At 38.9% G+C, this 13,864-nt stretch overlaps 1 long non-coding RNA gene across 1 annotated transcript; it reads right to left on the bottom strand.

Moving 5' to 3' along the window:
• Positions 1-2,080: 2,080 nt before the first annotated feature.
• On the bottom strand, positions 2,081-3,977 carry LOC142599606 (uncharacterized). Its single transcript, XR_012833186.1, has 3 exons — positions 3,834-3,977; positions 2,990-3,083; positions 2,081-2,618 (listed from the first exon to the last, which is right to left on the bottom strand). It is a non-coding gene; the product is annotated as an uncharacterized LOC142599606 (long non-coding RNA).
• Between the last annotated feature and the right edge of the window lie 9,887 nt (positions 3,978-13,864).

Consider the following 13,864-nt stretch of genomic DNA (forward strand, 5'->3'; position numbering starts at 1 on the left):
GCTGACTCAGACCCTTCTTGCAGTATTATAAAAATACATATTTGTATGAGAACATACATTAGAGCTGTCGCTAAAAAAGCTATCAATCAAAAGAATGTCTCTCTTACCTGATGTACCATGAAACAGCAGAAATTTCAACAAAAAAATAATGTCACCACACGATAAAATCTGTGACACTTTTCTCTGTGAAAAGGGGTTGTGAACTAATAGGTCTTTGGTTTCTTGATGTCCTTCATGAACTTAACATTAAAAACAACCTGTGAAAGTCATTTGAGAAGCCACACTTAGAAGTGAGGTCTCCTATCAGATTTTTATTGTGCACCACTTAAAAGCTGCCAAGTGTTACAGCCCATCACATTTCAAACCCCCGTCTTCTGCAAACTCCAACTATGAAGAGGACAGCTAATTCCCTGTGCCTGGATATACTAACTCTGTGTGTTTCCCTTTGTGTAGCTACATGTCCAGTTTCAGGCTGTACTTGTATATAGTTGCACTGAAGGTCAGGCAGGTTTCTGATTTTTATGAGCCCATCCCCACAAAATTTCCATGTTCAAAACTCCATGTCCTTCAGCAGAACTTTTGTGAAACATACCATTGCAGGTTTAGACCCCAGTAAATGGTACTGTCATTATTACTTATACCATATCTGCAGTGTTGGACACTACGACAGCCAGAATGAACAGATGCTCGGGAAATTATTCAGTGGCATATGGCTGACCTTGCCATCTCACAGAAGATTTTGAAACATTGCTTATATTTCTTTTTTATATAATTACAGAAAACTATTTCATGTTTGCTCACGCTTGCTGAGAATAAGGAGGGCAATAAATCTGGATTACAGAGGAACCTGAGTACAGCTCACAGCAACAGTGCAGTTTAAATGGAATGTCTTATCATTTGACTTGAAATTACATTATTGTAACATTTCAGGGGCTTGAGTGAGCAATTATGGAAGTAATATTTCTGTAGCACTACAGAAACACAAGTTCTTTCAGAAAAGTAAAACAAAAACAAAACAGAAAAATGTTCCTGAAAATCTTGCCCCAAAAGTGTTGCATATATTCAAACACCTCATAAAATCTACTTCTTATACCTGAATTGAGTCCCGAGGATGACGTCACATAATACAGTTTGACTAGATTAGAGAACAAATTCAGCTTTAAACATGGATGCCAACAGTGAACAAAAATTACAAAATGCAGCACAAAAATCTGTTCAGAGAAATGGTATTAACCTGTGTCACTGGTATGCAGCTTTTTGATACCTATCTTGTGTCTTCATGGACATATGACAATGGATTACTTCTCAATCACAGAAATACCACTATTTTTATACCAATTACCTTTGACTGATAGTCTTTATCATTAGCCATTCATCATTTTTTCTGCTCTCCTCTCAAGCTTTGGTCATTCAGTTAAACAGTAGATACAGAGTTGTGGAGCTTAGATCCCTAGTCACGCAAGAATAATTAACAAATTGGAACTAATAACAGTAATATTTCATATATAATAGGTTAAAATTTATTCACATAAACTGTGTGTATCTCGTCTTAAAAAACTGGCAGCACGGTTGGCCACTTTTTCTCAGTAATAAACTTCTGTCTGAAAACTAACACATCCTGAGCTGGTGATGAGTGAATATGAAATGTAAAGGTTGCCAACTGTAGTGAGATCAAAGACCTTTTTCCTTGCTTGTAAATTGTCACCAGAAATCTACTGTCACACACCACAATGCTACAAGACATATGTTGGCATTTCTCTGGTCAAGAAATTATATAACCTCATATTGGTTTTCAACACCTGCACTATTTACAAGCATTTGAGTCCTCGCCGGCTCAGTCCCTGAGGACTGCGATGAAGTCTTATGACCTGTTAACCATGAGGATTCATTTCTGTTGTCATGTTTTACTATAATTAAAACTGCCTGTTCAGTCATTTATAGTAAGTCTGAAAACCCAGCTCGAAACAGAGGAGCAGGGAACATAGACTTTCCAAACCACGCATGGGCTACTCAGGGTATATAAATAAAACACTCACTTCACTTTTTCCACTTCCATAGTTTTGTTTTCCTCCATCTCCTTATTCCCATTCACCTCCATCCCCATCGCCCAGACACCTTCCAGCATGTACAGCTTTCTGCCCTTCTTTTCAAATGCTAGAAAATCCTCTTCTGAAGAGAAGGAGGATGACTATCTCCTGCCTGCGGTGAGAAGTGATACAGGATTTGGACTGGTCCAGGAAATCCACAAGAGACATTTTCCCATTTTTAATAACATTCAGACCAAATTCACTGTCATGTTCAGATAGTACCATGCCATTGAATCTGGACTGAATGAGGAATTTCAATCATAATAAAATATGATATTGGGTCCAGCTAGTCCTACAGATTTAGGGCTGGGTCTTTAAGAAGCCCTTGCTTGCTTAGGAGAGGTCTGGTGGAGATACATTTACAAAGAAAACCAAGAAAAACAGAAAAAATTGTGTAGACAAGATGAACTGTAGACTTGTGGACATTAGACAGATGCAGATTTTGTCTGGAATCAAGTCCCATCAGAAAATTTTAACAGATTAAGTGACTGTGTTTCACTGGGTTATTCAGATTAAGATCTTGTACACTATCTGGAAATAAAGGATAGCAAGAAAAAGGACAGAGTATGAATGTGAGAACACACTAAGAAAAAAAACACGGAGCAAGCCATATAGTATGTCTGTAGAAGATATAGAGTGGTAATAATATGTCAGATCTTTTATGCCCTGACTTCCCATGGTACAGCAGAAATAAGGTTGCTTTCATAACACACATGGGCATTCTCTAAAATACACATTAAAGGCTGTGAAGGCAGTCAGATATTATGCCGAAAGGTTTTGTTTGGTTTTTTTTCCTCTCTTTAAAATAGATTATCAAAGTCTAATTATGGCAATTCAGAAAATAGTAGGCTGCATGAGATTAAAAGATAGAAGAAGAAACAGAGAGAAAAGTCATTACTCACTGGTGACACCGCCACATTAGCCTTATTTACAGGGCTACTGAGCTTCTATGGCAAAAGCAGAATATGAAAGATTTCTCACGCTTCCTGATTTTTCCTGCATTAGAAACACACAACAACAAATTTTATCCTAGCATTTATTCATGCCCAAGAGTGGCCCAAAGAAAGCACATTAAGATGAAAAAGGAGATGTGGAGGAAGTGAATAACTCAGCAAAAGTTTCTGTCTCAATCTCCAGTGTAAGTATAGGATAGGTTCACTGCAGTTATTTAATAAATGGATTCCTGGATCAGTTATGAGTTGCTTTGAACAAATCACTTCTTTACTCCTCAAAGTCTCATTCTTCCTGTCTATAAAATGAAAAAAATTAACTCTTATAATCCAAATAAAATGCTGCAAGGTCTGTAAGTAAAAAACTCAGTACCTAAGCGGAGCATTCTTCATGCTTCCACTACTGATAGTTGTGCCACCCTTGCTTCCTCCAGATTTCTGAAAAAAATTCACATCTCCTCTGATATCACCTCCACAGGGGTAGCTTATCGCTTTTTTTTAGGTTTATTGCTTCAGATGCAAATGTAAAGGGCAAGTTTTGATTTGATGTACGGTACTGTGCTTTCCAGGTCATCTGATCATATGTGCTCAACATTTTACTTTCAACACTGACAATTTAACAGGTTGATTGTGGTGAATTTGTTCACATACAGCTTGCAAATTATTAAGCAGTCTGGTAATCACGGTCCTAACAATGGAATAAGATGAGAATAAGCATTACATCAGTGACAAGTTTTCTCAGCTAAAACACATAATTATTATTTTTCAATAAAATAAATATATGTGCCATACATACCAGCTCACAAACAAGCACAAGTCCAGTGTGTTTCCCATGGGAGCAGAAGGTGATTTTATTTCTTTTTTCTGCTAAAGAAGTTCTTATTTATAGGCTTCAGAAACTGACATCCAAGTCCTTACAGGAAACATTTCAAGACATGGCTTGACTGAAAGAACCACAACAGCTGAGCAATTGCATGATGCTCTATATGATTTTACTACTGAAGAAAGAAAGGAGGAAAAAAGTGTCTCTTGATATCAAAAGAAACCCAGCCTAATTTTTTTCTTTTTTTTAATTCAAATAAAGAAATTATGTCTTTCCTACATAGTGTTTGAAGCAAATTTTCATTTGTGTCTGCTTAGATATGAGAAGAGATGTCTTTCCATCTTATACAGGGGTAATTCTTCACTGATTCAGTGCAGTTATCTTTGATATATGCTGGTTTCACCAAGATTAAAATTTGACCCCTTTCCTTGTATTTGTTTATATAAGACATGAAAAATGACATGTTTTTCAAGCAATTAATAACTGAGAGACCAAACTAATAATAAAAAGCTAGTAAATTAAAATGTCAAGCAGGCTAACGCAACATTTGATAAATGACTATGTTGTTTCTGAGGATTACATTTTAATGTCATTCTAATAGCTTGATTATAAAGGACAATTACTGCATTTAAAGTAGGCTGGGCAGAACATAACTAGATTCAGATCTAATTTGAAGCTAAGCTGGATGTAACATCTCAACAGAAATAAATTTCTTAACCAAACAAAACTGCACTATGTTATTAGAATTAGGGGAACACCCCCTCCCCCCCCCCCCCCCCCCCCCCCATTTATTCATTTAATTTCCTTTGATTTTGCTTTTTTTCTACCTGTGTTTTGCAATATACTTGCAACCTTTCCCTTCTAGGAAAGTTTACAAATTGCTTGGCCACCTCTAAGGAAATTAGTTTGAAAAGGTGACATTCATTGCCACCTGAGGAGCTCTTATGTTGTAAAACAGGAGACCCTAAAGATCACATCCCTGCCCAAAACATTGCACTCATAGCGTACTCCAAAAACATAGAAAGGATTAAAAGTGAGATGAAGGCAGGAAAGATTGAAGTTTAGAATGTCTTGTTCATGGGAAATATCTTTTCTACAAGATATCTTCTAAAAAAAGATTTCTTTTGCTGCATTTTTTTTTCCCACAACAGAAGTTTAAGGAAACAGATTCTTTAAAATGGCCATAGGGTATCCAAAGCAAAACACTGCTTTTAGGACCCAGGAGCAAATGAATAAGATTGGCAAAGTTGAAGTTACTTTTCATTGACCAGCTGGCAGACTGAAGGAAGCTCATCGGGCTGACCGTCTAGTGCCCAGGACCCGGGAGTTCCCAAAGTCTAAGGCCAACATTGATTTTTATTTCTGTAGTTGCCAAAATATTTTTATTTCTCAAAAAATCCTTACTTTTCTAAATAATCTGTCCTGTATTCATAAAAACATAACTTCTCAGTAGCAATCTTTACCTTGAAACAGAATCAGTGGATGGTAACACTTAAATATGTTGTCAGACATCATCTGTACCTTTTGGAAAGCATGTCTAGCTGTGATATAACTGATCTCATCTTTATTCTCAGCCTTTAGGCTATCACTTATTTCAAATTAAAGACGCTTAGGCAACAGGGTGGTCACTGCCTTATCCATATTTGCACAAAACCCAGTGTAGCAAATGCTCTTAGCCACAGCCTTTTCCCCACCTAGAAACATCCATCACTATAATGGACGTGTGTTCTTTTTAAATATTTGTGAATGGGTTTGTTTCCTCCAGGTGATATTTTGCTTATTTAAAAATACTTACTACTTTTACCATTTCCTCCTAGATTCCTGGAGTTAGGTATTGTTCTAAAGTAAATTATAACTGGGACAAAACCCAAACAACATTTTAATAGAGAAACATGGCATATATTTCATCAGTGTGACCAGAGAGAGCAAATAAGAGCATTAGGAAAACACAAACTTATTTTCTCCTTCATGTCTGAGATAATACAGGCTGGTACAAGTGTTTTTTACTGCAGTGGGCTGGCCCTGTGACATTCCTCAGCATTCTTCTCTCATGAGATCTCGCCCTAAACCATCTCCATCAGAATATTTGTGTGAGCAGGGACCTGTTCTTCAGACTCTTTAAACCTCTGGGCTGCATTGAATGAGGAGCTCAGGGACTCCTTTCAGCATTGCATCTGGCAGAGCAGGAGAGGAGGTAGCTGCTAGCGTGGGGGAGGCGACGAGTAGCTGAGGCAGGGTGGTGGTGGCCATCGCCTCAGCCTGTGCAGCCGCACCCAGGGTGTAAATCCATGGACATGTTGAACGTGCATAATGGAGTGTCAGTAACACGTCTGACATTGATAGATAATGTTAAATAAAATCAGAAAGGAGGAAAAATACAGCAAAAATGAAGCCTAAGAGCTCTTGAATATATTAGCAGGAAGCTCCAGAATGAAACATTTTAAGATTTTAAGGTAAGCCAAAACAAAGGCACAGAACAAAAGTCAACAAATCATCTGCCGACAGCAAACTGTTTTTTAGCTCGAGATTATCTACTGCTTATTTAGAAAGGGATAGAAAGCTTTTGATGTGTTTTGATGTTTGCATAGCAGCCAAAACTAGGAGTCCCCACTGTGACATGCCTCCCTTTGGCCTCGCCATAGAGGAAGAACGGATTCTTGTCACTTGTAGCTGGCCAGAAAATGAGCTTTGCTGCCACCAGAAACTTCAACATTACCAGCATTGGTGTTTAAAATATTTAGGACCCAGGTACACAGGCAATGTCATCTAAGATGGGTCTCATTTTCAAGAAAAAGTATTAGCCGGGTCTCATACAGAAACTGCAAATTATGGGAACTGGCAGAGTAACTGTAAAGCTGTGCAATACCATTACAGAAAATACAGGAGGTTTGCCTAGGAGACCTGCTTTTTGAAAGTCGCAAATTTTCCCCAGACCCAGGCTTTCCAGAGTCTTAATTTGTTTGTGATTGGTCTTACTGTTGCCAGACTCAGCATTTCAGGTCAGAGCTTTCCGTCATCAAATCTCATATCAAGCTTCAAGAACAACAACAACAACAAACCCCATATTACACCTGCCCAATTGTGAAATGCTGAACACAGTACAAAAACAAACTGCTGACCCTTCCATTATGGAGTTTTGTGCCTCATAGAATAAATTTTGTCTCTCTAACTTTAGCCTATCTGTCACAAAACAAAACAAAACAAAGTAAAAGCAAGCAAATATATAGGAATATAGAACCATAAAAATCATAAATGGAAAAGACCTCTGAGGTCATTTAATCCATTTCCCTGCCATTTTACTCTGACTCCTCAGTGCACTTGGTGGTACTTTGCCCAGTCTAACTTAAAATGTCTGAGGCAATGGGGTTTTCGTCCTAGGTTTCCCTTGCAAAAAGAAATATTAACTGTAAGTCAGAAGACTATATTCTTGCATAATTTGTGTTCTTATATATTTCCATGTGAATTATCTCAGTTTAGTATTAAAAAAGAAAGAAAGAAAAAAAAAGAAATAAAGAAGGAAATAAGAGGCCTCAACAGCTTGGATACATAAACATATTGCTACGGATAGTAAATAACTATACATCATCTGACTCACGTTAATTCTGTGAATCCACTTTCTTAGTCCATTACAAACAGTAACTCAAATACACTTAGGTTACTTATACTTTAGCACTGGTGCTTGAAACCAAAGGGCACTTCTGAAGTTAATTCCCCAACTGCGCTCGCTTATCAGACTTTGATTCATTTCTCAGACCACCAAAAAAAAAAAAAAAAAATCAAAAAATCTTTCAGGTAAGGCTAAACCAAAAAATACGCTCCAAGAGCCCACCTAGTACACATCAACCAATGGCTAAAAGAATTTCAGACCACAGTAGAGCTAGTCTGTAATATAGTCTGTAATAGAGATGCAAGGCTGTTAAAGACCCTGAAATGCCCAGTCTGTGGACTTCTGGCTCTCACCACCAATTGTTTTGCGCTAATCATGCTTTTTTATTGTGCACTACTTGTTACTGTAGAGATTGACTTAGACTGCTCTTTGCACATTAAGCACATCATGGGTGATTTGTCTGTGTATTTAAGCCGTCAGATATTTCTAGACAACAGTCAAAGATTAAAAAGCAGGTTAATATCTAAGTACTATTAAAAATAAATAAAGTTTATTAATATAAATATTGTTTATTTGTATTACAATAGCATATCAAGGATCAAGCAGCCCATTAGGACTAAGGACTAATTATGCTAAATTCTGTGATGCAAAAGATGGTTTGCATCCTGAACAGCTTCCCACTCTGATGAGATAGGAAATAATAAATCATTAAAGGAGCAATTCAAAGGAATGGCTCAGTATAATAAGTAATATGGAGTTGGGAATAGCTCACTCATTTTTTAGAAAATATTTAAAATATAAATTTTCATATCCATAAAGGGATTTCCTGAAATTTTATCAGAACACAAACAGGTTGCAGATGCTATGAAGCAGAGTTGGCTTAAAATTCAATGGAGTAGTAACAGAACTTCTTTTTTGTAGACGAACTAATTAAAAAAAAAAAACAAGGAAAACACTGCACTACTTCCTTAGCAAGTTAAAGTCTAATTGGTAGATCTGAACATGTTAATATGAATAAAACATCAACTTGGGAAATAGCAGTCTTAATACAATGCCTTTCCCACCGTTGGCTGAAGTATAGGTTCATCTACACTGGCTGTTTTCCCAGATTTTATGGGAATAATAGTCTGTCCACTGCTTCTCTAGTTTGGAGAGCTATTGAGTTATTAAGACTGTATTTTAAACAAAATGGATACCCTGATACAGTCTCTTAGACAAGCATTTCTAAGCCACTTTTCCTTGCAATAGCAAAGCCAGCTTTTCAGTTCCAGTAATACGATTCCACAGTGTATAGCGCTGACCGATTATAAACTCAGATTGCAAAATCAGATACATTCAAAATATTTTGACACATTAATTTTGCACTGGTAGATTTTATGTTGGTCCTCTGATGTTTGTTCATGCCAAATTTCAATTGGATTTTTCATAAATGTTTCTTTTTTGGCATCACGTCCTTTCCAATCCTGTCTGGACCCTGCAACTTCCCTTGCATAGGACCCCTCTGTTGTCTTCCATTCTGCACACTTTCTGTACTTGGATTTTTGCCTCACATTGGTCAGTCCATCAAGTCTTCCTTTAAGCTCTAGATCAAGGTAGTATTACACCATGTCCTAGTTCTCAAGATATCAGGCTTCTCCAATTGCTTTTCTTGTTCAACAATTTTACATTTTGTCAGTTAGCTTATGCAGGACCAGTGACATAAGCTGACTTCATTGGAGAGACATGCTTGCCAACCTGGAGCAATACAGATGAAATAATGTCACATCATGCAGCGCAACATCGTCTACATGGGCTCAGAGGAATCATTCACAGGGCCAACACACTGAACTCTTTTCACCTTGTCCCCTACTTTTGCATTCTCTCTGGTGTGTTTCTCCTGGGAACTGTCCATGCTATGTCTCCCTTCCTGGTGCCTATGGAGAGCATCCAAATAGACCTTACCACTAGCAGCATTGTCCCCTGACACAGAAGGGAAGATGGTGATAAGAACCCTTACATCCTGTGGGCTGTTTATCTATCTGGTTGCAGAGAAAACATTCATCACCCTGATTTTCAAGCTTAAGGAAGCTTGTGGGGTCAACCCCCTGGTCAAAATGACACAACTGAAGACTCATCCAGACTGCATAGGTGGAAGCTTGGGAGTAGAGAAAAGAAGGACATGGCAGTGAGACAAGATTCAGCAAGTGAACACTACAGAGATGTCCTGAATAAGTAGCCGGTGGCTGCATTTGCTGAGTAGCAAAGCAAGAACAATGCTGAGAAAGTAAGAACACCTTCCCAGATCACAGAAAGACTGCAGTCTACACCATCTACACCTCAGCTGCACCTCCCACATTGTCCTCGTTCACGCATCTTGCATCCATAACATAACCCCTTCATGAGGGAGCTTACAGCATGTACTGCAGACCCTGCAACCTGGGAGGAGCTTTGTATCAGTGAAAACCAGAAACCAGCTGCTGTAGTGCATTTAGTCTTTTTTTGATGTCTGTTTCCCCTCATGTTTGAAAATAATGTGCAATACACAAAAGACAAACATAGTTCTGATAAGGAAATGGAAGTAAAACAAAAATCTGAGACCGGGCACTTTTCAGGTAGTCAAGTGCATATGACCAAGCATAATTAGGGAAAGAAATAGGCATTTTGCAGCCTGCTAGACTATCCAGAGGTCACTGCAGTTAAATGTCCACTGAAATCTTCAATGGCCTATAACAAATGGATTCTCTTCCTTTGAGTGAAGGATAAGGCTTGGCTACCTGATGCAAACAAGTATCTTATCGACAGCATCAACATAGCTAGAGAAGCCTATCTGTGTAAAATTTACTATAAACCATTTGTGCAATTAGAAATAACTTGAGGCAGAGAAATTTATGATTACTCAAGTAATCCCTGGATCATCCCAGCAATTACTGTTTTCCAATCACAGTTTGACTAGTAACAGATTGACAAGAGTCACTGCTCTCAGACTACAGTAGGAAGGGTAACTGTCATCTCCATGCTTTGTGGCATCATGTGTTGCTCATCTCCATCACATTAGCAATAGAGCTTATCTCCACAGGTGCTGCTTTCTCCAGCCTGAATTTCTCCCCTCTCTGACAGTCTTCTCACATTTGTAACACAATCCAGGTGTTCTTGTCATGAACTCAGACACTGAAACGACATTTGCTTGGCTTTAGGAATCTACTTTTAGGTACCTAGTTTAGATAAAGGCATGTACACAACTGACCACATGCAATATCAGAACCCATTAACTGCTAGGGGACTACGCTGTCTCCAGCTGTCTTCCACCTTCTTAATGTACTTGATGGTAATTCATTCAGCCATTCACATGAAACAAAACTGTTCTGAGCCACTTATATAAGTTGTCACGATTTAACCTGGCCAGCAAGTGAAACAACCACAGTTATTTGCTCACTACACATCCCCCCACAGTGGGATGGGGGAAAGAATCAAAAAGGGGAAAAAAAAATTTAAAACTCGTGGGTTGAGATAATAGGATAGAAGACGACAATAATAACAATAATGATAAAGGAATACACAAAACAATTGATGAACAGCACAATTTCTCACCACCTGAAGCCGATGCTCAGCTAGTTTCTGAGCCATCCTGCCTCCCAGCCAACCCTTCAGTTATATATGGAGCATGACATCACATGGTATGGAATATCCCTTTGGTCAGTTTGGGTCAGCTGTTCCGACCATGTCCCCTCCCAGCTTCTTGTGCACCCCTGTCTTCTCATTGGCAGGGCAGTGTGAGAAGCTGAAAAGTCCTTGACTGCTTGGCAACAATTAAAAACATCAGTGTGTTATCAACATTATTCTCATCTTCAATCCAAAATGCAGTACTATACCAGCTGCTAGGAAGAAAATTAACTCCATCCCTGCCAAAACCAGGACATATGTGCATCTCAAACACTGGTGACAGCTGTGGGAGAGAGTTCATGGTTTCACAGCATAGGAGATGGTTTAGTGACTGTCTGTAGCTATTACTAGCACAGACTCCACATCAACAAGGTAGAATGTAGTACTGCCAACACTAGTATTTTTTAACATCTTTTACAAAATTGCACAGGGATTAGGGAAACCCCCACTGTAGCAAGGCAGTCTTTTCTTCCACACTCTTTCCTGGTTTTAATGACTACATTCCACCATCTTTGATGGATCTATACTGATATCACTCATGGAGTTGCATCCATGGTAAAGGTCAGGCAGAAACACAAGCAGAGCTACCCCACGACAGAGAAATGAGCCAGGAGCCAAGTGTGCACAGGCAGTGCCTTCGCCAAGAAGAAGTGATCCTTCTGTGGGATCTCAGAATGGCAGGCCAAGCAGGTTCCTACATGCAGGTGCTGGTAACAGCATCCATTGGCAGCCTCAAGAATGGTGAGATCTAGGGCACGGACAGGAAACAGGTCACAAGACACAAGATACCTATGATGCTGTCACTAAATAGTTTTGCCAGATGCCTGGTATGCAATGTAGGTCTGAGGTCTGTCCAGGGACAGGGTGAGAGACAGGGTTGGAGACAGGACTTTATTCGACAGACCTCTGGCTGGAAGCAGATTCCTGGGCCTGAGCCAAAACGGGATGCTTGGGCAGGGGTGCAGGTCCCAGGTGAGGCTGGGCAGGTCTATGAAGGCCTGTTGAGTTCCTCCAGGCCCTGACACTAGTGCAGTAAAGAAACACTCTAAAATACACTGTTATAAACACCACAGTTCATAGCCGTATTCTTCAATTGCTCACATCATAAACAAAAAAAAAGCTCCATGTAAGGGGTGATTTGTGCAAGGTGACGATAGGGTAACAAAGTGAATTACTGTAATACAATATCCAAAACACAATCAGTTATACCAAATCTTGTGTCAGTGCAAGACAACACTACGTGAGACCCATGGAAAGCTCTAAATCATTACAAATGAGCCACAGCAATTGTCAGAGCCACACTGGGAGAGATACACTGTAGACTTGTCAACTTCTTAGGTGAAACTGTCAGGTTAGGCTATAAACCTCCAAATGTATAGTGGTATCTATGTGCCTTTTAAAGTTGAAATAATTTATTCAAAGTATTGATTCGTCTGGCAAGTCTGTAGAGTAAATCTGTGCAACTTCTAAAGTCACGTAATATTCATGCAATTGACTCTGTAATACCAGAAAGACAGAGTAGGCTGTATAGCTGATCTCAATATAGAATCAGACTGAGGCTTGCACGCCAAGTTTCAGTCACTTTAATTACAAAGATTAAAGAGCTCTGATTATTTCTCTGTGTGCCTTGTAGTGGCCTAGTCCTCTGCCTACAGTTTCTTATGCTTTCTTGCCACTATGCACCACTGAAATTACATAGCAGAACTGTGGGTGAGTTCTCAGATACATTGAATTTGGGCAGTTTCAAACACACAAATACAAGGAGGATCTGTTTTATGTCAGGGCCACAGTGAAATCAAGATTTTTCAGAAGAAATTCCAAGTAACTCCCTTGCATGAAAAAAATGTGCCTAAGAATACCTAGTAGCCAAATGTGACGCAATCTATCCAATATGTGGCAAAGTCCAAAACCCCCCTCTGAGTCACACAGGAGATTAAAGAAGCATGCTATTGACTCTGTCTCTCAAGCCCAGAGTATTGCATTATTTATATAAAGTGGAGTAGCTCCAAGAAGAGAAACTTTAAGAATCTGACACCATCATCAGCGACTTGGGCATTTGCCTAGGGTCCAGGATCAGCTATCAGACAGAGCAGTCTGTCCTGGAGCAGTGAATTACCAACCTTCTGTTACATATCATGGCTACCTTCCACTAATAGTAGTGGTGCTGAGTGTCTTATTGAATGATTAGTGGAAAAATTAATTTTGCTGTTCATCTAAACTAACTATGTACTCAGTAGGGATACTTAATGACACATTACAATCTCCCTCTCTCTTCCTTTCTCCCCATCTACTAACCACATCGAGCAAGCAATAAATAATCAGTTCCTCTTTATGGTAAGAGATAAGTGAACTTTACCACCTCTCCTTTACTATCTTCTCGTCTTTTCTACAGAGGAACCAACTTTTCTCTCTGGTGGTCTCACTGAGGTTTATCTATTTAAACGTACAACAGTAGCTCCTAACTGATATTTAGCCTTGAATTTTGCTGCTTCTATTTCAGACCTTGTGCATTTTTCCCAGCTTATACTAGCTGATCTAAGAAAAGATATTACCTCTACATATGAATCTCATCCAAAATTCAGGCACTGACAGAGAACTGGAATACAACCTACTGTGTTATAGGTGGAGACATATTCTGTCACGTTTCAAATAAAGATATCAGTCTGACTTTACACCATTTTAAGGCTTTCAGAAAAACTTCAGAGGATTTAATAAATAAAGACCTGAAGGCAAATGAAATAAATACAAAGTGGGTTTG

The sequence above is a fragment of the Balearica regulorum genome, chromosome Z (genome assembly GCF_011004875.1).
Source record: "Balearica regulorum gibbericeps isolate bBalReg1 chromosome Z, bBalReg1.pri, whole genome shotgun sequence".
Classification (NCBI taxonomy): Eukaryota; Metazoa; Chordata; class Aves; order Gruiformes; family Gruidae; genus Balearica; species Balearica regulorum.